The sequence below is a fragment of the Danio rerio genome, chromosome 24 (assembly GCF_049306965.1).
Source record: "Danio rerio strain Tuebingen ecotype United States chromosome 24, GRCz12tu, whole genome shotgun sequence".
Classification (NCBI taxonomy): domain Eukaryota; kingdom Metazoa; phylum Chordata; class Actinopteri; order Cypriniformes; family Danionidae; genus Danio; species Danio rerio.
In genome coordinates, this window is record NC_133199.1 from 9,822,462 (window position 1) to 9,848,309 (window position 25,848).

Consider the following 25,848-nt stretch of genomic DNA (forward strand, 5'->3'; position numbering starts at 1 on the left):
GACTCACTAAATCTAAAAGTGGCCACACATGATGCTTTGTGACGTTTCCTTTGCTGTTAATGTGTAATTTAATAATGTGGCATGCCCACAAAAGGGATTTATTCTGTCCAACAGAAAACAATGCTTCAGTACTGCCTAAAAACCACCCATCCATCCATCTATTTATCTATCTATCCATCCATTCATCTATTTATCAATCCATTCATTCATCCACCCAACCATTCATTCATCCATCCATATATCTATGCGTCCAACCATCCAACCCTTCGTTCTTTCATCTATGTATACTTCCATGTACCTGTTCATCCATCCATCTATCCATTCATTCATTCATTCATTCATTCATTCGTTCGTTCGTTCGTTCGTTCGTTTGTTCGTTCGTTCATTCATTCATTCATTCATCTATCTATTTATTCATCCATCCATCAATCCATTAATCCATATATAATTATCAATCATTCAATTATCAATTCATTCATCCATATATATATTTATCCATTCATCTATTTATCCATCCATCCATTCATCCATCCATCCATCCATCCATCTATTCATCCATCTTTTCATCCATTAATCCATCTATCTATCTATTTATCCATCCATCCATCCATCTATTCAATTATCCATTCATTTTTAAATCCATCTATCTGTCCATCATATCCATCCATCCAACCATCTATTCATCCATCTATTCATCCATCCATCCATCCATCCAACCATCTATTTATCCATCCATCCATGCATCTATTCATCCATCCATACATCTATTCATCCATCCATCCATCTATCCATCCATCCATCCATCTATTCATTTATCCATCCATCCATCTATCCATCCATTCATCCATCCATCCATCCATCCATCCATCCATCCAATCCATCCATCCAATCCATCCATCCATGCAAAGAAAGAAAGAAGCTTTCTGAATTGTAGTGTCGCTGCTATGTCATGGAGATGTTGTATGTCAAGGCCAACAAGTTGCAATGTAAATGCATAGTACTATGAAAATATTGAGCATTATTTTTCCTATAAAGTTGCTTTTAGGCCGTACTCACACTATGTACAGTTGCCTCGAACCGGGCCAAAGCACGCTTGTCCCCCCTCCCGTCTCACCCGAAGGCCCGCACTCACATTACAATCGGGCCTGTGCGCGCTTACGTCAACGATGCTGCGCTGTTCAGTGAGCGCTCTCGCTCAACACAGTGGGGATTTCTCTAGTTATATCGTTTCAGTCGTGTGATATGCAGTGACATGCAATCAGTCAGATTTTTCGCCAAACAGATCCGCCACTTTTGACGCTCATAAACAATCATAAAACAAACAAACAAACAAACAACGACTCGTGAGACACGAACTAACCAGGCAGCTTCACACTTTGTATGGAATTACATAGTAATAAAGGTAGACTAATTACCTCAGATTAACGATTTAACAAATGCAGATACAGATCCTCTCTCAATGATGATCATTACATCACATATTCACCTCACATTCAACCTGACTTCAGTGCACTTGTTCAGTTCAACGCCGGCTAGAATTTTCTCACTGAACAAAAAATTATGTAAATGAAAGAATGAATGGATAGATGGATGGATGGAAGAATGTACGAACGAACGAACGGACAGACGGACGAACAGAAGGAAAGAAAAAAATAAAGTGATCAAACAAACAAGTCACTGCATTTTTATAAAGTTGATATTGGGATGCTGTTCTTTAAAGTACTTTTGTGTAAAATTGATCATTCAGATTTTGTTTATGAATGTTTATTGAATAGTTTCACTGAATTTTTTTAAAACAAATTAACGGTATTGGTCTGGCCCAATAAAACCGCCTCAGAATCTAATATGGCCCCTTGGAAAAATTGATTGTCCACCCCTGCTATAGAGTGTTTTCAAGATGTGTCAACAGTCGGTCATTTTGTGGCACAGAATGTAAACGAGCACACTGAACCATCTGAAACTCACATATCTGACTGATTATTGCTGCAGAGAATGATCAATTATTGTCATGTTTTAGACTGTACTAATCAGTTGAACTGGAAAAAATAGAGTAAAATAAACTGTCAAACATTATAACAAATCAAGCAGAAGAGAAAGAGAGAGAGAGACAGAGAGAGGGAGAGAGAATAACTCTCTGAGGAACAAAAGGTGTTTGTAGTTGGGTAAAACCAACCAGGATTTCCAGGGCATCTTCATGTTTCATCTTTTTTTTTTTTTCTTATCATCTTCAGTCAAAAAAATCTAATTTTAGGCTAATACAATAATTAAGTCAAGAATATTCCCAGAAATTGATCCAACATGTTCTAAGTGCCACAGAGATGAGGCCACTTTAGGTCATATGTTGAGGACGTGTCCATGCGTAAGACCATTTTGGTCTGCGTTGTTTGAGACTTTTTCTTATATATGCGAAAAGGAGATACAACCAGATCCAGTAATGGCAATATTTAATGTGACACCAGAAACCTTGCACTACCAGCAGGTCAATGAAATGCACTAGCGTTCTCTTCTTTGTTGGCCCGAAGGCTTATACCTCTGCAATGGAAGTCAACTGAACCACTAACACATACTAAATATTTAGAAAATGTCATGGCATATCTAAAGCTTGAAAAACTTAAATAAAGCACCCACGGCTCAAATAATAGATTCTTCAAAGTTTGGAGACCATTCCTGTCATATTTTGCCCAATAAAAAGACTTGTCTACCAATAACTAATACCACTTATAGGTATCATTTACCACCTATTCACTGACCAAATCTTGACATAAGTACAAACCCTCTATTATGGTGAGGGGTTTGATGTTTTGGACACATACTGGAAGTTTCTGGCTAATCACAATGCATTTGGTCAGTTGGGTCAATAAGAGCAGCATGAAGAAAATTCTATTAGAGCATTTGAGAGAGACTAGAAATAGGGGTTCCACTAAAAAAAAAAAAAAATATATATATATATATATATATATATATATATAATTGGTTTTTAAATCTGCTTTGTGTAGCCTTTTTAAAGCATATATTTTTGGTTGAACATCCTTCAGAGCACAACCTGTAAGTTATATACACAAAACTTGTGGAAGTATTGTTTTGTGATGTGAAGATGGCTTTAGAACAGCATGCTCCCTATAAAATGCACTCTTTCACTCTCTTCTCTCTCGTTTTGCCCATACTCATCCACTCAGTGGGTCTGTGGAATGTTATTTGGATTGCCCCAGGGGGTATTAAAGAGAAAAGATGGGGGCAGGGGGCCGAACGCCTCCCAACAGTGGGTGAGCGAGGGAGTGTTGCCTGTGTTTACACTGATTGAAAACAAAAGGCTTCTCACCTGCTCTTAAAGTCGTACACAACTGAACAATGGAGGTGATTGACAGCTCCTCGAGAAGGAGAGTGCTTGGCTCTAGAATGTGAGTGTGCATATGTGTGAATGTGTAACAGTGCAGCAGAGTTACACACACACACACACACACACAGGAAATTAGGAAGAGAGAGAGGAATTTTGATTGGTTTAGTGCTCAGTCAACCATACACTTGACCAACCTTTTTTTCCGCCGTATTCTTATTTAAATGGTTAATCATTTGCTTTTTGTTTACGATACTTCTCAGAGACTGGTTATAATAAAATAGTAGCACAAACAGTATTAAGTCCTAGATTGTTTTAAAGGTCAGTAATACGTTTCGAATTTGTTCAGTGCTACATTAATCAGGACAAGATGCAGAGGCTGTGTGTCATGCAAGCTGTTTTGAATGTGTCTTTATTTTGTATGAGTTCTGTTGTTGATACATCGCTGACCATTGAACACTATCAGCAGGGATGTGATGAATCGCACAACAACACAAGAAGTTTAGCGGTTAGTTTACACTGTAAAAAAATGACAATTTGCAGAATTACTCGCAGTTTTGTTTGCCAGGAATACTGTAAATTTTACAAGCGCATTGTAAATGAACAATTACAATTGTGCTGTAAAAACTACAGCAGAGTTTTGATTGTTCATTTACAGTGCGCTTGTAAATTTTGCCAGTAATACTGTAAACATTGCCAATAATACTGTATACAAGTACTGTAATACAAGTGCTGTAAATACAATACAAAAATACAGCAGAATTGCAATTATTAATTTACAGTGCACTTGTAAATTTTGCCAATAATACTGTAAAAATTGCCAGTAATACTGTATAATTTACTAGCGCACTGTAAATTAATTATTACAATTGTGCTGTAAATACAATACAAAAATACAGCACAATTGCAATTATTAATTTACAGTGCACTTGTAAATTTAGCCAGTAATACTGTAAAAATTGCCAGTAAATATTTACACGCGCACTGTAAATTAACAATTACAATTGTGCTGTAAAACTACAGAACCGCTGTTTATGTAATTTACACTTCGCTTGTAAATGTTGCAACTAATACTGTAAAAATTGCCAGTAATACTGTAAAATTTACAATTGCACTGTAAAATATTTATTACAATTGTGCTGTAAATACAATACAAATATACAGCACATTTGTGATTGTTAATTTACAGTGCACTTGTAAATTTTGCCAATAATACTGTAAAAATTGCCAGTAATACTGTATAATTTACTAGCTCACTGTAAATTAATTATTACAATTGTGCTGTAAATACTATACAAAAATACAGCACAATTGCAATTATTAATTTACAGTGCACTTGTAAATTTTGCCAGTAACACTGTAAAATTTACAAGCGCACTGTAAATTAGCAAATACAATTGTGCTGTAAAACTACAGCACTGCTGTTATTGTTAATTTACAGTGCGCTTGTAAATTTTGCAAGTAATACTGTAAAAATTGCCAATATTACTGTAATATTTACAAGCACATTGTAAATTAATTACTACAATTGTGCTGTAAATACAAAAATACAGCACAGTTGTGATTGTTAATTTACAGTGTGCTTGTAAATTTTGCTAATAATACTGTAAAAATTGCCTGTAATACTGTATAATTTACCAGCGCACTGTATTGTAATTGTAATTATTACAATTGTGCTGTAAATACAATGCAAAAATTGCCAGTACTACTGGCAATTTTTACAGTATTACTTACAAACTTTACAAGCACACTGTAATAAATTTGCGCTTGTAAATTTTACAGTATTATTGACAACCAAAATTGACAGTAATACTGTCAATTTTACGACAATTGTTTTACATCTCAGTTGTTTTACGACAATTGCCCTCTATCTCAGTCTAATTCATAGAAGAAACTGGAGAGTTGCATTAGATCTGAACATCTGTATTTCAGTGTTTGTTTGTTTTGTTTTGTTTTTATTATTTCAGTCAGCTATAGAAGTACAAATATGTAAATTAATATCAGGTTCATTGTGTGAAGTCACTACTAAAGAAACTATAACTCTAATAGTTAGCATTTATTTACATGTATTATATATAGTATTATTGGGCCCACTTTATTTTAAGTGGCCTTAATTGCTACGTACATAAAAAAATAAAGTACTTATTGTGCTTATATATAATGACAGATTTGATTATATGAGTAGGTTAAGGGTGGGTTAGGGTGTAAGGGATGGGTCAACAGCATCGTTTTAGATTTAATTACATACATTACATAAGTATAATGTAAAAACATGTATGTAGGCACCTTGTACCAGAATCTAAGTGTAAACAATAGAATAGCCCACATAATAAACATAATTCAAATTGAATTCAATATTGATAAAAATATATTCATTATTTTATTTTTGTATTATTATTACTAAAAAGTTATTTGAAAATAGCTAATAAAATAAGCTACAGAGACTGAATAGAACAAGTGCTTAAACATTCCATAATTAATAAAATTAATTACATTTATTTGTTATTAAATAATTAATTAAATTAGTAATCAGATTAGGTCTAATAGTTAAACACAAAACACTTTTATGTTGAATTAAATCAGAAAACCTTCCATCAAAGTGAAATTTGCTAAAGTTTGCTGCATGCTTGCGTTTAAAGATTTATTTAACATTGCAACCTTGAAGTCACGGACGTATTTCTATTTACGTGATGATCAGTCAGGTATTTTGGGTGGAGAGTTACGGGGATTTGAAGTCACCATAGTAATGTGTGATGTAAGAGCTGTCTTGGCTCGGTTTACAAGTAGGTGAGCGCGCATAGAGCTGCTAAGGCAATGCGCGAAGAGGAGGGGCGCGTGAGACACTCCAAACACCCTCCAACACACACACACACTCCCTCCCGCACTCTTCCGTTGAGTGAACCGTACTAACTCCGGGAATACATACTAAAAGGACATGGCATACAAATCAGCCTTCCTCCAAATCATGGAATACTGAGAAAGAGTCAGAACTGAGGACGACTGTTTTGGACGTGCCTGTATACTGTGAAATAAGGTATTGTAACAATTCCTCATACTTAAAAAAAAAAAAACTTGCAGCTTGTCTTCATAAACTCAGCGTATTCTGCAGAAAGCTCGCGCGATCGTCTCGATTCAGTCTTGCGCGCAAACTTCTGGACGCAGCGCGATCTGTAACTGGAGAAGGCGCGCGCATGTTTGCTTTTCTGGTGTTACTGTTGCAGTAAGAAACCCGATATGCGATTCATTCTGGACTGTGGCACGGCTGGAAAGATGCGAACTAAAAAGACAACAATGGCAGGGGTCTGTGCTAGTTGTAACCAGGTGTGCGCGGGGGGCGCTTGGAACGGACTGCGGGAGGTTTGAAACTTAGCAGTAGTTTGGATTTTTATTATAACTTATCGTCTGTCCCATCGTGCCAGTTTCTCATTTAATTAAGAAAAACCCATTAAGGTTTTGTGTTTTGAGTTGTCATGCTTTGGTTTGCGTGGGTTGATGCATGGAGTGAGGCAATGGGCTTGGTGTTGGCATGTGTCGGCGTGTTAAGTTTACAGTAGTAGAAGTTTATAGGGACACTTTAAATTGGCTGGGGCCAAGGTGTGGGATGGGGGCGGGGTTTGACAGCAAAACGAAGAAACTCTTTATATGAAAGAATCTTCTAAATAAATGTTTTATTAATTTTAATAGGTACCTACATTTTCAGTTTATAATGTATCCAAAACAACTGTGTTAATTATTAAAGTAAATATCACTTTCACCAAGTTCAAATCCTAGCATCTCATGATAAACCTACATGCAGATGTTGGGATGTAACATAGGAAAACATCCCCTGTTGTTTATGCAAGAAGTTTGTTATGAGCTATACAGTAGTTCTTTTTATAGCTAAATGACCTTTAGCTGGTGGGTTAGAAATGTAGAAGATGAACCTTCTATTACTTTTCAAAAACAATAACTTTAATGAAAATCTTGAATAATAACAGTTAATATCAAGTATATATTACATTCCTATACAGTCAAGTGTATATATATATATATATATATATATATATATATATATATATATATATATATATATATATATATATATATATATATATATATWTATTTATATATATATATATATATATATATATATATATATATATATATATATATATATATATATATATATATATATACATATTTATTGAAGTCAGAATTATTAGCCCCCCTGTTTATTTTTTTCAACTCATTTCTAAACATAATAGTTTTAATAACTCATTTCTAATAACTGATTTACTTTATCTTTGCCATGATGATAGTAAATAATATTTGACTAGATATTTTTCAAGACACTTTTATACAGCTTAAAGTGACATTTAAATGTTCAACTAAGTTAATTAGGTTAGGGTAGTTAGGCAAGTTATTGTATAACGATGGTTTGTTTTGTAGACTATCGAAAAAATATATAGCTTAAAGGGGCTAATAATTTTGACCTTAAAATGGTGTTTAAAAAATTAAAACTGCTTTTATTTTAGCCGAAATAAAACAAATAAGACTTTTTCTAGAAGAAAAAATATTATCAAATACATCTATGTACATTCTGGTCAACTCTGTTACATCGGTTATAAGAAGGCATAACTATCCCTAAAGCACTGACAGAAAAAGCATGTGACATGCTCCAAGGCATTGAGGCATATCATTATTTTTCCCTTATTTATTTGTACAACATTTAGGATATACCAATAGTAGATTAATTGTTTGTCAATTGTTTGTTATTGTGATATATCTGTGAATCTCTCACTTTTTAAAATTGGTAATAGGATGGAAATGCACAATTTTAGAGATGCCATGTGATATCTGATTTGGGGTTTGCATCTTGAGCTAAAGCACAGATGGTGTAAAATGTCAACTGTGCTATTGTTAACTATGTTTGACAATAAGCTAAACAACAATTAGTTGCATCGTTTTACATTAACAATGGATGCACTCTACTGTAAATTATACATGTTGTATATCATGGAAAATGCTTGAAATGTACCTACAATCCTGCAATGAGTCTGGTTTAAACATAGGGACAATATTTTACATTCATTCATTTTCTTTTCGACTTAGTTTCTTTTTTAATCAGGGGTCGCCACAGCAGAATGAACCGCCAACTTATTCAGAATATGTTTATACAGCGAATGTCCTTCTAGCTGCAACCCATCAGTGGGAAACGTTCATACACACTCATTCACACATATACAATATGGACGATTTAGCTCAGTAGTTCTCAAACTTTTTTCATCAAGTACCACCTCAGAAAAGAATTGTCTTTCCAAGTTCCACCATAATGAGCAGCATTGAAATACAGTAGTGTAGTAGGCCCGATGAAGCAGCTACAGCACTGCACAGTTAAAAAATGAGGGAGATTAATAATTATAAAAAATATTTATTATTGTCAGCCAATTTAAACATTATAAATAATTAGAACAATAACACTGCACTGTGTTATATGTAAAAAACAAACAAACAAACAAAAACATTAAAATAAAACGTTTAATTAAATTTTTTTTATTTTTTATTTAATTTAATTAATTAAAATATGCTTTTAAAAGTTCAAAATTAATGATTACTGTTCTTAAAAAGTATGAAAAAAAAACACTCCTGTACTCAAAAGTATTAAAGTTGCCTAGACCTTAGAAATAAATGTCATCATATTCATATATAAATCATTTTTGATAAATTTTGAAATATATGTAGCATGTACATATGACATATTTGATTCCTCCGCATACCACTAGAAGGAAAACCTGAACATTTTGAACTTGTGGGGGAAACCAGAGCACCTGGAGGAAACCCACACCAACAAGGGGAGAACATGCAGACACCACACAAAAATGCCAACTGATCTAGCCGAGGCTCGAAGCAGTGACCTACTTGCAGTGAGGCGGCAGCGCTACCCACTGCGCCATCACGTCACCGATATTTTACATATGATTCAAAACGTATTTAAACACAATGTGTAGATATCCAATTTTTCCATTTTACTTTGTCAGCACAGTACGTTACTTAGCTTGCTTTAACTATACTTTAAAGTTGTGTTTCACTGGAATCATACCTCCCTTCACAATGTAAGTTCAGTGCTTTACCTAGCGAGCTACATTTACTGAGAGGACAGCGCTACAAATGTAAAACTGTATAATATGATGAAAGGAGCCACGTTAAACCTTTAAAAAAATAACAACATTTAAATATAATTTGTGTGGAATAGAATAAAATTTGTTTGTTTTTACTGCCACTGCTGTTCATTTCAGCTGGAGACTGCAGGGATTTGTATCTAAAGGTACCTGTTTTGGAAGTTAGCAAAGAGACAATGAGCTTTTGTTGTTTAAATGAGACAATAATACGCTAATTTTTAGGTGACGACAACATGTATATGTATGGGCCTACTATAGTCCTTCAGTAATGCTGGTAAGAAGCTGTCAGCGTGTGCTTTCAAATGAAATGGACCATGATACAGTCTATTAAAAAGCCATTTGGTCCTGTTTGGAAAGCTTCGCAGCTAATGCAACGACATTAAGAGTATTACTTACATATGGCCATGCATTCTGGGAGAAACTGGGCTTGCTGTCAGACCTTATGTCGATTAGAAGTGTAAGATTAATTCATTTATGTTCTTTACAAGGAAGTGTGTTGATTAATTAAAGTCTGAGTGAGACGCTATTGTTTATGCTCATTTGAAACACAAACCAACACTCACTAATTATACTAGATAATCATTAACGGTAGTTTTACATAATTACCCAGTTGCTGGGTGTCAGAAACATTTAAAAGAAGCATAATATTGTCAGCATCGTATTCTTGTTGAAGGTGCAGTCTTGTGCATCATAATGCTGATCTGGGACCAGCTTCTTTATTGCCGTTTATCTTAGTGCAGCAACCCCGGCTGGTCACAGATCAACCGCTTGGCTCCTTCCCAGTTCTCCATCATTTCCGTTGTCTGCCAAAAGCAGACATGAGTGAATTGATATATTAAAATGTTCGGTTGTGGGTCATTCCGGGGTCATGAGCTCACACTGGAGACGCTGTCAGTTCAAAGCGTGGGTGCACTTTCGGATTTGCATGTTTGGCTGCTTCATTCCCATGAATGGTCCAATTTCACAGGGCCATGCAAATACTATGGCAGCTGCTCTGATGGAGATTTGATGCTCATTTAAGCATGATGAACAGAGGAGCCGGCTTGCTTTGGACTGTAATGATGGGTATTGGGTACTTCCATTAGTCAAAAATTAATGTATAGAAACAACGGGGTGTTGTCTTTTTTTATGGTGGAACTTTTACACATAACATTTGATAATCAATTAATCATTGTTATATTCAAAGAGTGTTTGGTGAAGTTATATTTAAAAATGATAAATTACAATTTTAAGCGTATAAATCTGCAAAAAAAAAAAATGGCATTAAATATTTTCACATTACTTTCCTTAAAAAGTAGCACATTTAGGGTGCTTTCACACCGATTCAGTTGTTCCGAAACAGAGATTACAATTGTTACATTGTTGCTCTTTGCTCTTGGAGAGGTTCGCTTTCACACTGCAAAGTTTCTAATCGGACCAAAAGAGCTAAAACAAGTCACGTGTGAGTAAACTCTCCTTACATTGGTCAGAGTGTCAGGATTTATTTTGCAGCGTCCCGCTTAGCTGTAGGTGGTGGTTTGGTGGAGATTGACAGGGTGCGCGCGCGACGTGTCTGAGGAGAGATGCGGTGAGGAGGGGTGAGAAGGGTGCGCGACGATGCCTATTTGAGGACCGAGAGGGAGACGCGAGACTCGCAAAACTTCCCGCCATACTCATAATTCTCTCTTCATATAGCTGTAAGCCTATTACATATCCATAAAACACTGTGATATAACCGCGCTCAGATCGGATCGCTTTCTCACTACAATCGAAGCGCTCCAGGGTTCATTTCAATCGAGCCGAGACCACCTCTTTCAAGTAATCTCGGAGCCATTACTTTGGCGCGGAACAGAGCGCGATTGCCCTGTTCACATATTCCAAACGAACCGCGCTAACTGGGCAAACGAGATACGTTCTGAAACAAAAGTGTAGGTGTGAAAGCTTAGTTTAGGGATGTCCCGATCAGGGTTTTTTTTTTTTTTTTGTCTTCGAGTCTGAGTTGGAGTCATTTGATTTTGAGTATCTACCGATACTGAAACCCGTTTCAATACTTCTATAATACCTAAAACAGAAAAAATAAGAACAAAGAAACAGATCCAGGATGTTCCTTATTATTTAATTATTCACCATATTTTAACGTTCAACAACAAATATAAAAACAAAAAGCACCTCAACTTAAAATACGTTTACATATCATATACATTTTGCTATGGCAATGTTGTCATCATCAACTTTATAACACCTCCAGACGGCCTCAAGCTGCTTCCGTGTTCTCCTTAGCTGGCATTTAACCAATAGTGTCTTTGAAACATAGTGATGTCATGCCTGCGTGGCATTGTTTTGACTTAAGTGCTGAGTTTACTCATTTAGCCCAGATGTTGGGTTGTTTATTTGACAAGGCGATTTAATGAATGCGTCTAAAAAAGCATGAAAATGCTGAATTTAAAAATTACAGCTTTGTTGTTGGATTCGGTACGGTGTAAACATAGCCTACTTTATAAAAATATAGCCTAAAAAATACAGTTTTAGTACTTAGTGACCTTATTCTGACAAAACGTGACAAGCCGTGAGCAGTTTGTTCACCTTCATATGGCTGTAATTTCTGCGGCTACTTCATTCAGTTAACAAAAGGCAAAACCCACACATTGACAGATCAAAAACTTCATTCAACAGTGAAATCAGTAAAACTTTAGTGCGATTTATTCAAAAGATTGGTAAGCGTTTAAATTGGTAATTTTAGTTTACCTTGTAATCCTGCTTGTTGCGAGCTCCGCGACTGTCTGACGTTGTGATGAATCTAGATAGTTCCAAGAAAAATAAATAAACCGGTTGGGTCAAAATAACCTCAGAAATAAACTCAGACGTTCAACCCCTTAATGCCCTTAAAGTTGGTTTGACTAAGCATGGGCAACACAATGTGTGTTTGCAGTACCCCAGACAACCCAACTAGTTTAACGATGCACAATTAACCCAAAAAATTGGGGTTTACAGAAATAACCCTGCACTTTTTAGAGTGTGTGTGTGTGTGTGTATGTGTATATATATATATATATATATATATATATATATATATATATATATACTGTATATATATATATATATATATATATACACACACACACACACACACACACACGATCATTTACTCATACAGTACGGCCAATTTAGATTATTCAGTTCACCTATAGTGCATGTCTTTGGACTGTGGGGGAAACAGGAGCACCCAGAGGAAACCCACGCGAATGCAGGGAGAACATGCAGACTCCACATAGAAATGTCAACTGGTCCAGCTGGGACTCAAACCAGCAACCTTCTTGCTGTGAAGTGATAGTGCTAACCACTGAGCCACCATGTAGTCACATTTTAGTTAATATTGTATGCAATATGTATTTTAGGTAATTAATTTTTTATATTATTTTTTGGCCTTTTTGTCTTTATTATTAGATAGGACAGTATTGAGACAGGAAGCGAAGTGGGAGAGAGAGAGAGAGTGGGTAGGTTAGGGAAATGTCGTCGAGTCGGCATTCGAACTCGTGATGCCCTGATATGCTATTGCACCATATGTCTGCGCGCTAACCACTAGGCTATTGCGCCGACTTAAGTAATCTATTTTAATGAAGACCAAAAACATCTGAAAAACGGGATGTTCTTTCATAAACACTCTAAATAAATTTCTGAAATATCTGACAGAGCACAAAAGGTAGTTTGTGTTGACAAAGATTGCATCTCAGTTTACAAAAGTCAACAATTTGATTCTGTTTTATCAAGGTGTTTGAAAATGTCTAAAATAGCTCCACAGAGAAGATGTGAGCGATGTTAGGCTTTCCCAGGAGTGTTTTGTCTCAGTGTCAGACAGGTTTGAAAAGTGATCTTTCAGCGTATCGCTATAGTGACTCATTCTGTTACTATTTGTTGCCTTTTCTTTTATTCTGCTCTTTATTGTTCCACTCTTGCTAACCCGTACCTTCTCTTATCCTGTCATCTGAAAGATATCATTTCCTCTTTCTTCCTGTCAATGTGTGTGTCTGTGTTTTATATGTGAGTGTCCTGTAATGAGAGGGGTAAACAAGTGACCGTCCTCCTTGAGTTTGAGGTTGACCTCTCCCATTCATGGATCAGAACCAGACCATAGACCAAAATGAAAACCAGAGCTTCATTTCGGGGACCGGAGCCAGTTGGTTAAAGCTGTAACTGCTGTTAAGTTCAAGTTTAGTTTAGTTCAGTTAGAAGATAAAATTTTATAGTCGGAATATGACAGTAGGCTATGACAAAATATGCATACTGCTTCAATATTTATAACTTTAATAATCTTAAAACGATTAGTACAATGACATCACACATTAAGTTAGAAAACTATTACGTTTATTATAAGAATAATATTTTACTTTATTTCTGGCCAAAAAAATTGTCATTTCAAGTTGAGCAGCTTTAGCATTTATGAATCCAATCAGATCTCCAGGTCTGACTGGAGCCCTTTTAGGTGGTACTCACACTATGTACAGTTGCTTTGAACCAGGCCAAAGCACGCTTGTCCCCCCTCCCGTCTCCCCAGACGCTTATAAACATTCATTAAGTCCTCGTGCTGCAGGAATTAGGAGGTTTGCTGAAGGTGCAGCGGTCGAGCACTGAGGCGTTTGTGTCTTTAATAAACGCATTAAGGCAATAAGGCGCATTTTGCACTCACACACAAGCATGCCGCGCCAAAGCCCAAGTGAACTGTGCTCTGGCACACCTCTTCCAACCGGGCCAGGGCCGGCCAAGTGAACCATGCCCGAGCCTGCTTCAGAGCACTCACACTCCAGGAAACGGGCCTGGGCATGGTTCAGATAGCATAGTGTGAGTACGCCCTTAACTTAACAAGAGCTTCAATAATTTTTCTATATAAAGGTTGTCCCTTCCGTAGTTATATTGTGTACTAGTGATGGGAAGCTCAAATCATTTTCCTGATTATGTGCTTTGAGTCATTGAGATGACGGAATCTTTTTTGAGTCATTTCATTCAATTTGCCAAAATATTATTAAAATCAAATCAAATCAGGCCTTTATTTGTCACATACACTTTTGTATAGTTAAATTGAACAAAAAAAGAGCCCCAGCAATTAAGCACAAAAACACACAGAGAAGACACAACATTGCCACAGGAGATGGGAACAGGGGGTGTGGATCTGGTCCAGCAGCCACGGGGGCGCTGGTCGCAGACCCTTATACCCCCTTCTGTGGGTGAAAGCACACGAAGGCGATAGAATAAGACATAAGAACATTCAGAGATAGAATAAGACGAAGACAAGAGGAGCTTGCAAGGAGAGATATGGGGCAGAGAGGGAAAAAGTGTGACCGCCTTCACCGAGAGCCAAAGAAGAAGTGATACGAAAATGATATGAGTTGATTCCAAACTCATCTACTAGCCCAAAGATTGTTTACACTACAAACAAGCCTTAACTGGATCGCTATAAGAAAGAGAAAATAATCTTTTATTGCTTACCTAATGTTTTGTCTGAGCAAGTAGCAAAGTATTCTGGCCCAGATTTGGCATTCATCTGGCCATGGCATACAGCATGTGGGCCAAACATGGCCCCGGTTTGGAAGAGGTGGCATTGTTTTTAAGGCGACACATAATACTTGGGCCAGATGTAAAATGTAGTATTTGGCCCAGTTGTTAATAATTGATATGTGGGCCATGTAAGATTGGCTTATCTTGACCACATTTAAAATATATTTTTATTATTTTCAAATAAAGAAAAAAAATTCTACCTATAAGGTCGCTTTGAGAAAAAGCACGCCTAAATCGCAATGATTCATGGGTTTATCGATTCCATTGCAGTCGTGACACACCAAAATATCTGGCCCAGATCAGGCTCAGTTATGGGTTATTAACTTGGCTGAGACTTGACCCAGACATGGTCCATGTTTGGCCCTTGTCTGGAAGCCAAACTTGGTCCAGTCATGTACCGTAATTCACTGCGGCATGTGGGCCAAGCAAAAGCTGATTGTGTGGGCCAGAGATATTTTGCTATGTGGGGTCAGTTCACCTCTTCTGACAGGTCTTCAAATTTGAGTTGTTCATTCTCATCCCGTATAAGCTGTCTTTCACGTGATAAATGAACGACTCAAATTGAACACTAGAGAGATTACTGGATCTTTCTCCGGGTCTAAATGCATATGATTGACTTCTGTCTTTCACATGATGAACGAATCACTCAAACAGAGGACTCGAAAGAAGAATGCATCAAATCTTTTTCCAGCTTTTTCATATTCTTACTGCATATGATTGGCTTCTATATTTCACTTAATGAACGAATGATTTAAACCACCTAGAGAACTCGAAACAGGAACTAATCTTTTACTCCACCTACACAAACATGCGCATGCACAAATGAAGGAATCACTCCCTGAGAGGACTCATCGTTCTCGAGTCATACAAAAGATTTGTTCAAAATAATCAAATCATTCAAGAACATCACATCACTATTGTGTGCCAAGACTGATGGAAAATTAAAAGTCCTAGGCTTATATGGCTAGGAACTATACTCTCGTTCTGGTGTAATAATTAGGGAGGTTCAAGAAGATGTAACTGCTGAACAGTAAAGCTTCAAATAGGAAACATATGGAGACACTTTAAAAGAAATTTGAGCGAGATGCTAATGGTCTAATGTGATTCAATGATATATGCTAAGCTAAGCTAAAAGTTCTTCCACCAGACATAATAGACCAGGGGTGTCCAAACTCTGTCCTGGAGGGCCGGTGTCCTGCAGATTTTTGCTCCAACTTGCCTCAACACACCTGCAAGGATGTTTCTAGAAAGCCTAAGAGCTTGAAAAGCTAGCCCAGGTGTGTCTTATTGGAGTTGGAACTAAACTTTGCAGGACACCGGCCCTCCAGGACCAAGTTTGGACACCCCTATAACATTAAGTTATTTTCAATTGCCATTATGTATCACAATAATACTCACATTAAAATAGTATATAAAAGGGTCATTTTGTAGTGATTCCACATAACCTTTTCTGCATAACAAGGATTTTCAACACACACACACACACACGCATGCTCTCAAGGTTAATGATGCGTCAGCACATTCCATTTTTTTCCATTTAGACTCTTTCTCTCTCTTTTCTGATACATTGAAATCATCAAGGTTGGTAGAAACGGTGGGAAAAGAGCCCATTTTCCAGTCAGACCATGAAATTGCTGATGATTACATTATTCAATACTCCTTGAACGAAGCTGCCAGTGGCAGTAGTGCTAAAACAGCCAGCGTCATTCCATTTCTATTAGTGTGTGTCTATTCGCTTATGCCTGTTCTAATGTCTTTAATATGCAGAGTTTCAGAGGGCGTTGACCTTTGCTCTTTGATCGATGCATGCGGAAAGTGCAAGTTTACCTATTCAGACAGTTCAGGGTTATGTGGGTTAAGATTATCACAGATCAATTCAATTAGAAAGTAATAATATTAAATCCTTATCTGGGCTCACATTAGTCATTTTAAACACTGTAATGTGGCTGTCTACACACCATTCTACTATTTCATACACTACCTGACTTGTCTTATTGTCGATCCCGGTTGTAAGAGCAACAATGAATAATTTGACATTTAGTTGATCATTTGGAAAAGTGGCAGAAGGTACATTTCTCCAGTGAATCATCTGTTGAACTGCATACCATTCATCACAAATACTGCAGAAGACTTATTGGAACCCACATGGACCCAAGATTTGCACAGAAATCAGTCAAGTCTGGAGAAGGAAAAATCATGGTTTAGGGTTACATTCAGTATGGGGGCGTGTGAGAGATCTGCAGAGAGGATAGCAACATGAACAAGTTATCAAGACATTTGTGCTGCCCATTACATCACAAACAACAGGAGAGGACAAATTCTTCAGCAGGATAGCGCTCCTTCTCATACTTCAGCCTCCACATCAAAGTTCCTGAAAACAAAGAAGGTCAAGGTGCTCCAGGATTGGCCAGCCCAGTCACCAGACATTAACATTATTAAGCATGCCTGGGGTTTGATGAAGGAGGAGGCATTGAAGATGAATGCAAAAGTTCTTGATGAACTCTGGGAAAACTCTCGCTTTCTTTGCCATTCCAGCTGACTTTATTAATGTTTATTAAGTTATTCGAGTGTTTGCAAAGATGTATGGATGCAGTCATTCAAGTTCATGGAAGTCATACACAATATTCATTCTTTTTCCACTGCAACATGACTTTATATTCTAGCCTGTACATTATTTCTGTTATGACAAGACTTTTATCTAAGCAAAGTCAGACCTTACTGACCTAATTAAAATAATTTAAAACCAAGTTATGATCATATTTTATTTTGGTTAAATCAGTGTAATCTACACTGTAAAAACTGTTAGTTAGATAAAAAAAAGGCAACATTTTCCAACTACTTTTTGTAAGTTCAGTGCACTTCTTGTGATTTTGATTTGCTAAAAATTATTTATTTCATTTTTTGCTAAAAAAATTAAGTAGAGTCTTCAATATAAAGCAAAACTTTTGAGTTTATTGTGATAAAGATCAGTACATTGACCAAATAATACTTAGTTAAAATAAGTAACATCATTCATTTTCTTGTCGGCTTAGACCTTTATTAATCCGGGGTCGCCACAGCGGAATGAACCGCCAACTTATCCAGCAAGTTTTTACGCAGCGGATGCCCTTCCAGCCACAACCCATCTCTGGGAAACATCCACACACACATTCACACGCACTCATACACTACGGACAATTTAGCCTACCCAATTCACCTGTACCGCATGTCTTTGGACTGTGTGGAAAACCGGAGCATCCGGTGGAAACCCACGCGAAGGCAGGGAGAACATGCAAACTCCACACAGAAACGCCAACTGAGCCGAGGTTCGAACCAGCGACCTTCTTGCTGTGAGGCCACAGCACTACCTACTGCGCCACTGCCTCGCCAAATAAGTAACATTTAAAATAAAAAATTAACCTTTTGTTTCCAACGTTTATTACTCTGTAACAGTTACCATATAAAAACAATTGGGTGCACTGAGTTTCTATATTCAATTTTAATGTTAATGTTGTAAACATTTTCACATTAAAAATTACAGAAACTTCTAACATCATCTTTAAGTGCAGCATAGAACACAAGTGCAATCTGTGTACACTAACATTAAAATACAGTGACTCTTGCCTTTCATATAAATCCCTTTTGATACCAAATGATCAACTAGAAGTCAAGTTATTATTTGTTGTTCCTAAAACTTGGATAGTTGACAAGACTTTTGTCAGGTAGGGTACTTAATGTCTTTACACATTTTATATACAGTTTGTGTGTTTTGTTTATAACCACAATATGTGCAAAATCATAATATTGTTTGCAGAGTAAGAACGTACTTAAATATATATTACAGTATTGTTTAGTTTACACTTTGTAGGGCAGTGCATCTGGATAAATTGTAATAAACAAAATAAAAGCCTAGACAGAAGAACAAAATAGTACTTAATGTTTTTCTCAAGAGTCTGACAGTATTCGGGTACAGAAATTGAACAATTAAATGGAAAACAACTCTATTATTGGCTGTAGAAGTACATCGAAAATTTAGAAATTGCTGCATATTTAAGCGATATGATTTAAAAAACTTGCTTGATTAATCCAAGATTCAGCTGACTGTAATAATAAAGTACCCAGCCGACACACAACATCATAAAACATTAATATTTGATTAGATAAAGGTCTAAGGACATTGTTATTTTGAAATCCAATAATGACTTAAATATGACGTTGATATTTGATTGATTTTAGGTTGTGTTTGAAAAGTGGCCAAAATCCAAGGTTGAGCCAACATCTTTAACCAACGTGATATTGATGTCAAATACTGACATTTATTCATTAGGTATGCCAAAAACCAACGTCTGATAGACATCATATTGGTAACGTCAAGCTGTATCATCAATAGATATTGATATTTTGTTGTTTTAGGTTGCGTTGAAAAATAACCAAAATACAATGTCTTTCTGACTTTGGACATAAATGTTGGCCTGACGTTTAGGTTCTGAGGTCAACCGTATTTTCATTTCCAATTAAAATGCAATGTCCCAAGACATTGGGGTACAATGTCAATCTGATGTCATGTTGGTGTCCTGTGCCTGCTGGGTATTCACCCAACAGTACACTGTAAAAAAATTATTGTTGAGAAAACATAAAAATATAAGGCAACTTGATGAAGTAAGAACTTTGAGTTGTCTCAACAACGTTTTTTTAGTTTTTCTCAGTAACATTTTTTTGTTCAGCTAACATAATTTTGTTTATTTATGCAATGTTGATTATTGTATTTTACTAATAAAGATACTATTGTCACATCAACTGTAGCAACAGTTACTGCTATTGAGTCAATTATTTTTTTTTCTGTTTAGTGGATGATTTTTTTTTTCAAATTTGCAAAATAAGTAATTAGTTCTAATTGGCATATCATCCTGTTTTTAATTATTTTACTTAAAAATGAACACAAACTTTATATTTCATCCATTTATTCATTTTGCTTTGGTTTAGTCCCTTTATTCATCAGGGGTCACCACAGTGGAATGAACCACCAACTTATTCAGCATATGTTTTTCACAGCCAATGCCTTTCCAGCTGCAACCCAGTACTGGCAAACACCCATTCACACTCAGACACCTGTACCTTATGTCTTTGAACTGGTGGAAACCGGAGCACCCAGAGGAAACCCACTTGAACACAGGGCCAACTGACCCAGCCAGGTCTCGAACCAGCGACTTTCTTGCTGTGAGGCAACTGCGCCACTGTGTCACTCCTCCTACAAGCAACTGATAAACAAGCTTAGCTTTTGATCGTCACATCTCGCATGCGCGAATTATTTAAACATCAACATTATTGTTCAACACAAAAATGTTTGTCCAGAAAACTCAGTTAAACATGTAGACAAAACATTTTAGTGAATATTGTTGACATAACATATATTTTTATGTAATCAATTCTTATTCACAATTCTTAGTATATAAGACAAAAAAAGTACAGTGTGCTAAACAAATGGGGGTTTTGTTTTTTACAGTGTAGGCCTACATATACTATTGTTATTGTATTTTTTATCATATGTTTGAAAAATAGTATTAATAATGCTAAAATAAACTATTTTTAGTATAAAAAGTCAAAATAATATTGAATTGTGAGTTTAGTATTAAGATGTGTATCGAAACGTGAATTGAGTGAATCAATACACCCCTGCTACAGTATATAGTCTTTATGTTTCTTAACGTTTTGAATGCTGTAAACTGACTTTTATTTTAACCATTGTATACTGTTGAAATTGACTACTCTTTCTTTTATGTTTGTGGCTGTTTTTCCCCTCTTTGCCTTCCATTATAATGGCATTTTTACCTCTTTCCAACAGTAAGAACAATTTCTACTTCTTCCCAACCAGGAAAACCACAAACAATTAAGAATGCATGATTATATTCAGTCATGGTTTTACCATTTAAAAGTGTCATTATAATGCAAGTCGAAGGGGCAAAACCAGCCACCAACATAACAAAAGTGTAGTCAATTTGAGAGTCTATTGTTGGATTTTTAAACATTTTCCAAGCATTTTCTCTAAATATGTGTCAAAATAGGGTTTGTCACCAAAATCATTCCATTTGCTGAAACACAGAATGAGCTGTGGCCAAATTAAGACTTAAAATCACCCCAGAGTGGTTAAAAACACCCACAACAACACATAAAGCATAACAGGCCTTAAAACATGTTGCATGTAGTTCATTCTTGTAATGAATTCACTAAATTGTGGTGTCTTGACAACTATGATACCTATTTAAAACTGTATCTTTATCAGTCCTAAACTGACCTGCAGTTGAAATAAACTGAATCATTATGTACTGAACACGGTTTTCTAAAAGTTAATTTTGAGCATTAACAGACATACTTCCTTTGTATTATATTAAGGATGAACCTGCAGAGTCAGCAAACATGCCCAAACCCATCTGTGTGTGTGTGTGATATTTTCCTGCCAAGGTGTCAGTGCTGATGTGATGGATTGCTCAGATGTTTATCAACACACACACACACCTCTCTGCAGAACATCTGTGTCCCACCTTTGCGTGCGGACGAGACCTCGAGCACCGGCATGGTGAAAGCTTGTCGCAAGACTTTGCGAGCGGAAAAAACAAAGAGCCACCATCTGGTTCTGTTTGGCCCAGTCAGACTGTAAGCTCACCCTAATATCTTACACTGCCCTGTTCTTTCAGAAAGAGACACTGAGAGAAAGGAGAATTAACTGGTATAAGAGAGGGAAAAAATGGCCTTTATACCTTACACCAGAGCAAAATAAGAGTTTTCCATATCCTCTGGTTCAGCAGGATTTAGAAACAGTTCTGTTGCTGTGTGTACAGTCGATAGAGAGACCTGTGTTATTGCATTACTGATTAGATTAAGTGTCTGCTTCAGGAAAGAAAATGTTTGGATTGGTAAATGAGGTGGTTTGAGTCATTGCTGCTTGTTGATCGGATTGCTGACCATTTTATGTGCTGTTTCCAACTGCTATAAACATGTCTTGGTACTGATGCATTCTCTTTTGCCCATTTTCAACCACTTTTTGTTAAAGGCAGTGGTAATATGTGGGAATAGGTATTTTTAGGTGTTTTCCTTTAGGTGTTTTAATCTAAAATTGTGAAATAGGCATATGTGCTATTTACAGTTGAAATCAGAATTATAAACCCCGTTTGAAATCGTTCTTCTTTTTTAAATCCTTCCCAGATGATGTTTAATAGAGCAAGGAAATTTTTACGGTATGTCTGATAATATTTTATCTACTGGAGAAAGTCTTTTTTGTTTTATTACGGATAGAATAAAAGCAGTTTTTAATATTTTAAAAACCATTTTAAGGTCAAAATTATTAGCCCCTTTAAGCTATATATTTTTCGATAGTCTACAAATTAAACAATAACTTGCCTAATTAACCTAACCTGCCTAGTTAACCGAATTAACATAGTTAAGCCTTTAAATGTCACTTTAAGCTGTTATTAAAAATGAGTAAATAAAACTATTATGGTTAGAAATGTGTTGAAAAAATCACTCTGTTAAACAGAAATTGGGGAAAAAAACAGTCTAAGTGTAGTGCAGTCTAAGAAAAAACTATCTATGACGTTATCATTTTTTACAGTTAATTGTTAAATAAGTACATTTTATTTTTTAGTTTATAAATTATAAAAAAATATACTTTTTCCTTGATTATTTCTTAATGCAGCATTTATGCAGTTTTGACATGTATATTCTTTATTTTTCAGAAATTGTTGTGAATTACTATTGTCCTTATAAAAAACATTATTCATTTTATGCAAGAGAGTAGAAAAAAAACTTAAATATATTTCTGGAAACTTCAGCCAAAGTTAGCGGTTGTATTTTAGAGATATATTTTGCTTTTTACATAATTTATGCAATATTCAGATATTTTATATAGGAAGTCTCTGCTTTGTTTAGTTTTTTCAGTGTATGTTTTGTACACATAAAAGGACACAATGAAAATTACAACAATGTTTCCTTTCTGACACCTGCAAAACTAAGATAAACATTGTGCACTTATAATTAGGACTGTCCCAATAATCAATAGACCCTTTCAATGTGGTAATACCATTGGCCCATGAACATTTCATAACTGTAACAAAAGGCAATTCAATCATAAATTAATGCTAAAACAGCTATCATGACATTATTCATCAATTTGTGGCTCTTTTTGGATTCTCGGAAGCTATAGAAATTAAAAATGTAAAACAGGAAATACGTTGGGACCATGGTTTTTGTTTACATCCCTCAAAATTGTCTGTATATTTACTTGTCACACAACACATGGACATAACCTCAATCATTTTTAGTGATGCAATATATTTAGCCCATACAAAAAACGATTTCTAGCAACATTTTAGCTGATTTTGCATCCTCTTTATCCCTATTGGAGATGTCATTGTCACTATGGTTAAAAAACACTAGTATTTACTACACTGTAAAACCCAAAAAGTTAAAGTAACTCAAACCATTTGAGGAAACAGATTGCAACAAACCATTTAAGTTCAAAAACTAATCATCATAAGTACTGTGAACTTAATCCATTTGAGTAAACAAAGCAATTTGAGCACAGTTAAACCCAATAAATGAAGAGAATTCAAACCATTTGAGGAAACCGATTGCTACAAACCATCTGAGTTAGAAAAAACTGATTGATATGAGTACTGTGAACTTACTCCATTAAGGTTGAAGTAATGAGGTATTCTTTTAACTCATTACCTTCAACATTGAATTTAAAACCTATTTCAAATGAGTAGAATTCATTTTCAGAAAATTTTGAGTTAACTACACTTATTTCATTTGAAAAAGTTGATTGTTGGGTTTACAGTGTGTAATTACTATAGTACAGGGTGGGCTATTTATATGGATACACCTCAATAAAATGGGAACGCTTGGTGATATTAACGTCCTGTTTGTGACACATTAGTATATGTGAGGGGGCAAACCTTTCAACATGGGTGGTGACCATGGTCATTTTGAAGTCAGCCATCTTGGATCCAACTTCTGTTTTATCAATAGGAAGAGGGTAATTTGACACATCAAACCTTTTGGGAGTTTTAGCAAACCTGATTGTTTATGAGCATCAAAAGTGGCTGAAATATTTGACTGCATGTCACTGCATCCTAAACAAATAAACCAATATAACTAAAGAAATCTCCACTGTGCTGAGCGAAAGCGCTTACTGGACAGTGCATCATCGATGACATAAGCGTGTCAAGGCCCGAATGTAATGTGAGTGCGAGCCTTCGGGGTATAGGGGAGGGGGGACATGCTTGCTTTGGCCTGGTTTAAGGCAACTGTACATAATGTGAGTACACCCTTAAGGTCATGTGAGCCTTCTCTGTTCATTTTGTCATTTGTTGAGTGCAACAGGAGAAAAACAAAAACATTACCCATTTCCTACAGCTTTAGATCCAATAAACATCTGTGTTTAGCTTTAGTTTATGTCCAATTGTAGTCAGATCAATTGAAATGCACCTTTGGTGTGCATTTTAGTTTTAAAATGCTGAACTCTCCTTGTCCGTATTGGTGTTTTACTGCATTTCAGAAAAAAATTCCATCCATAAAAGTCCTGAAACCAATCGGACAGTGATTGTGGATAGCCATATCTGTTTTCAAAAGTCTGCATTGTAGTCCTGAATTAAACTGAAATGGATCACCATCATTTTCAAACTAAAATACGGTCTTCAGTGTTTTTTGTGAGTCAAATATACTCGAGTAGTGTAAATGCCAGCCATAACCACAACTTAACTTTTACGCTATAAAACAAAAACACACTAGTGTAAATGGTGCGTTAATAATACTAGTTACACTTAAACGCCTTAAACTTGGTATTCTCATTATGGAAAGCTGGCTCAAAAATAAAGTGAAAACCAGTGTCAGCGCTGAGGTCAGTTTATCTTGTCCTTCTTATGTAGACAAAACTAACTGGTGCGCTGGGAACCATTGACTAGTGTGCATCCTGTGTGTGCCCATCATAAGGTTGAATGTGGAAAAAAAGAGATCTTTGTTTTTTACAGCCTTTGAAACTTCTCACAAAAGATAATGAAGACTTTTGTGTAGATCAGGGGTGTCAAACTCAATTCCTGGAGGGCCGAAGCCCTGCACAGTTTAGTTCCAACCCTGCTCCTACACACTTACCTGTAGGTTTCAAACAAGCCTGAAGGACTCAATTAGTTTGATCAGGTGTGTTTAATTAGGGTTGGAACTAGTTTGACACCTGTATATATATATATATATATATATATATATATATATATATATATATATATATATATATACATATTTATTTTTAAAAAATGCAACTGCAGTTTCCAACATCGATAATAATAAGTATCTTTAAGCAATATCTTATTAGATTGGAGTAGTAGTGGCAACAAATTCTGTTGTGTCATCACAGAAATAAAAATGTATATTTTTCAAATCAAAATGAAAAATAAATACACTTAAAATAGGTTCAAATTGTAATAATACTATATTTTACTTTATTTTTTGGTAAAAAAATCCAGAATCTTCAAGCATTAGAGCATTTTAAAAACATTTGTGACCACTATACTGACCTTAAGACCAATTTATACCTTTGAGTCGAGTGTATGAGGATGGCCCACCAGTGCCATCATACAGTCGCAAAGCTGTCCCTATGGAAGAGGAGCGAGCCTGGAGTGTTTATCAAGTGTTTAGTCCTGTTGAGGAGCTTCAGATGGATACTTTTGTTTTTTGTTTACATTATGATTAAAGTTCTTCATGGCCTCTTTCCTTATGAAGGAGTGTGAGTTTAAGCTACATACACCTTATGTCCAGTGTAATCTCAAAACACCTGCTAGGAAACTCAATGTGGGAACT

The 25,848-nt window shown here is 35.8% G+C and overlaps 1 protein-coding gene across 50 annotated transcripts in view; it reads left to right on the plus strand.

The window, feature by feature from the left end:
- si:ch211-285f17.1 overlaps positions 1 to 25,848 on the plus strand; it is a 293,770-nt gene that overhangs the window by 166,584 nt on the left and 101,338 nt on the right. For 14 of the 50 annotated variants that reach the window (XM_005162591.5, XM_073941545.1, XM_073941554.1 and 11 more), the window contains exon 1: positions 6,170 to 6,368. The exons of the other annotated variants lie outside the window; for them this stretch is intronic. The gene's annotated coding sequence lies outside the window, so the exon portion shown is untranslated. Of the gene's footprint in view, positions 1 to 6,169; positions 6,369 to 25,848 lie in introns of those variants that run through there. 50 annotated transcript variants of the gene reach the window in all.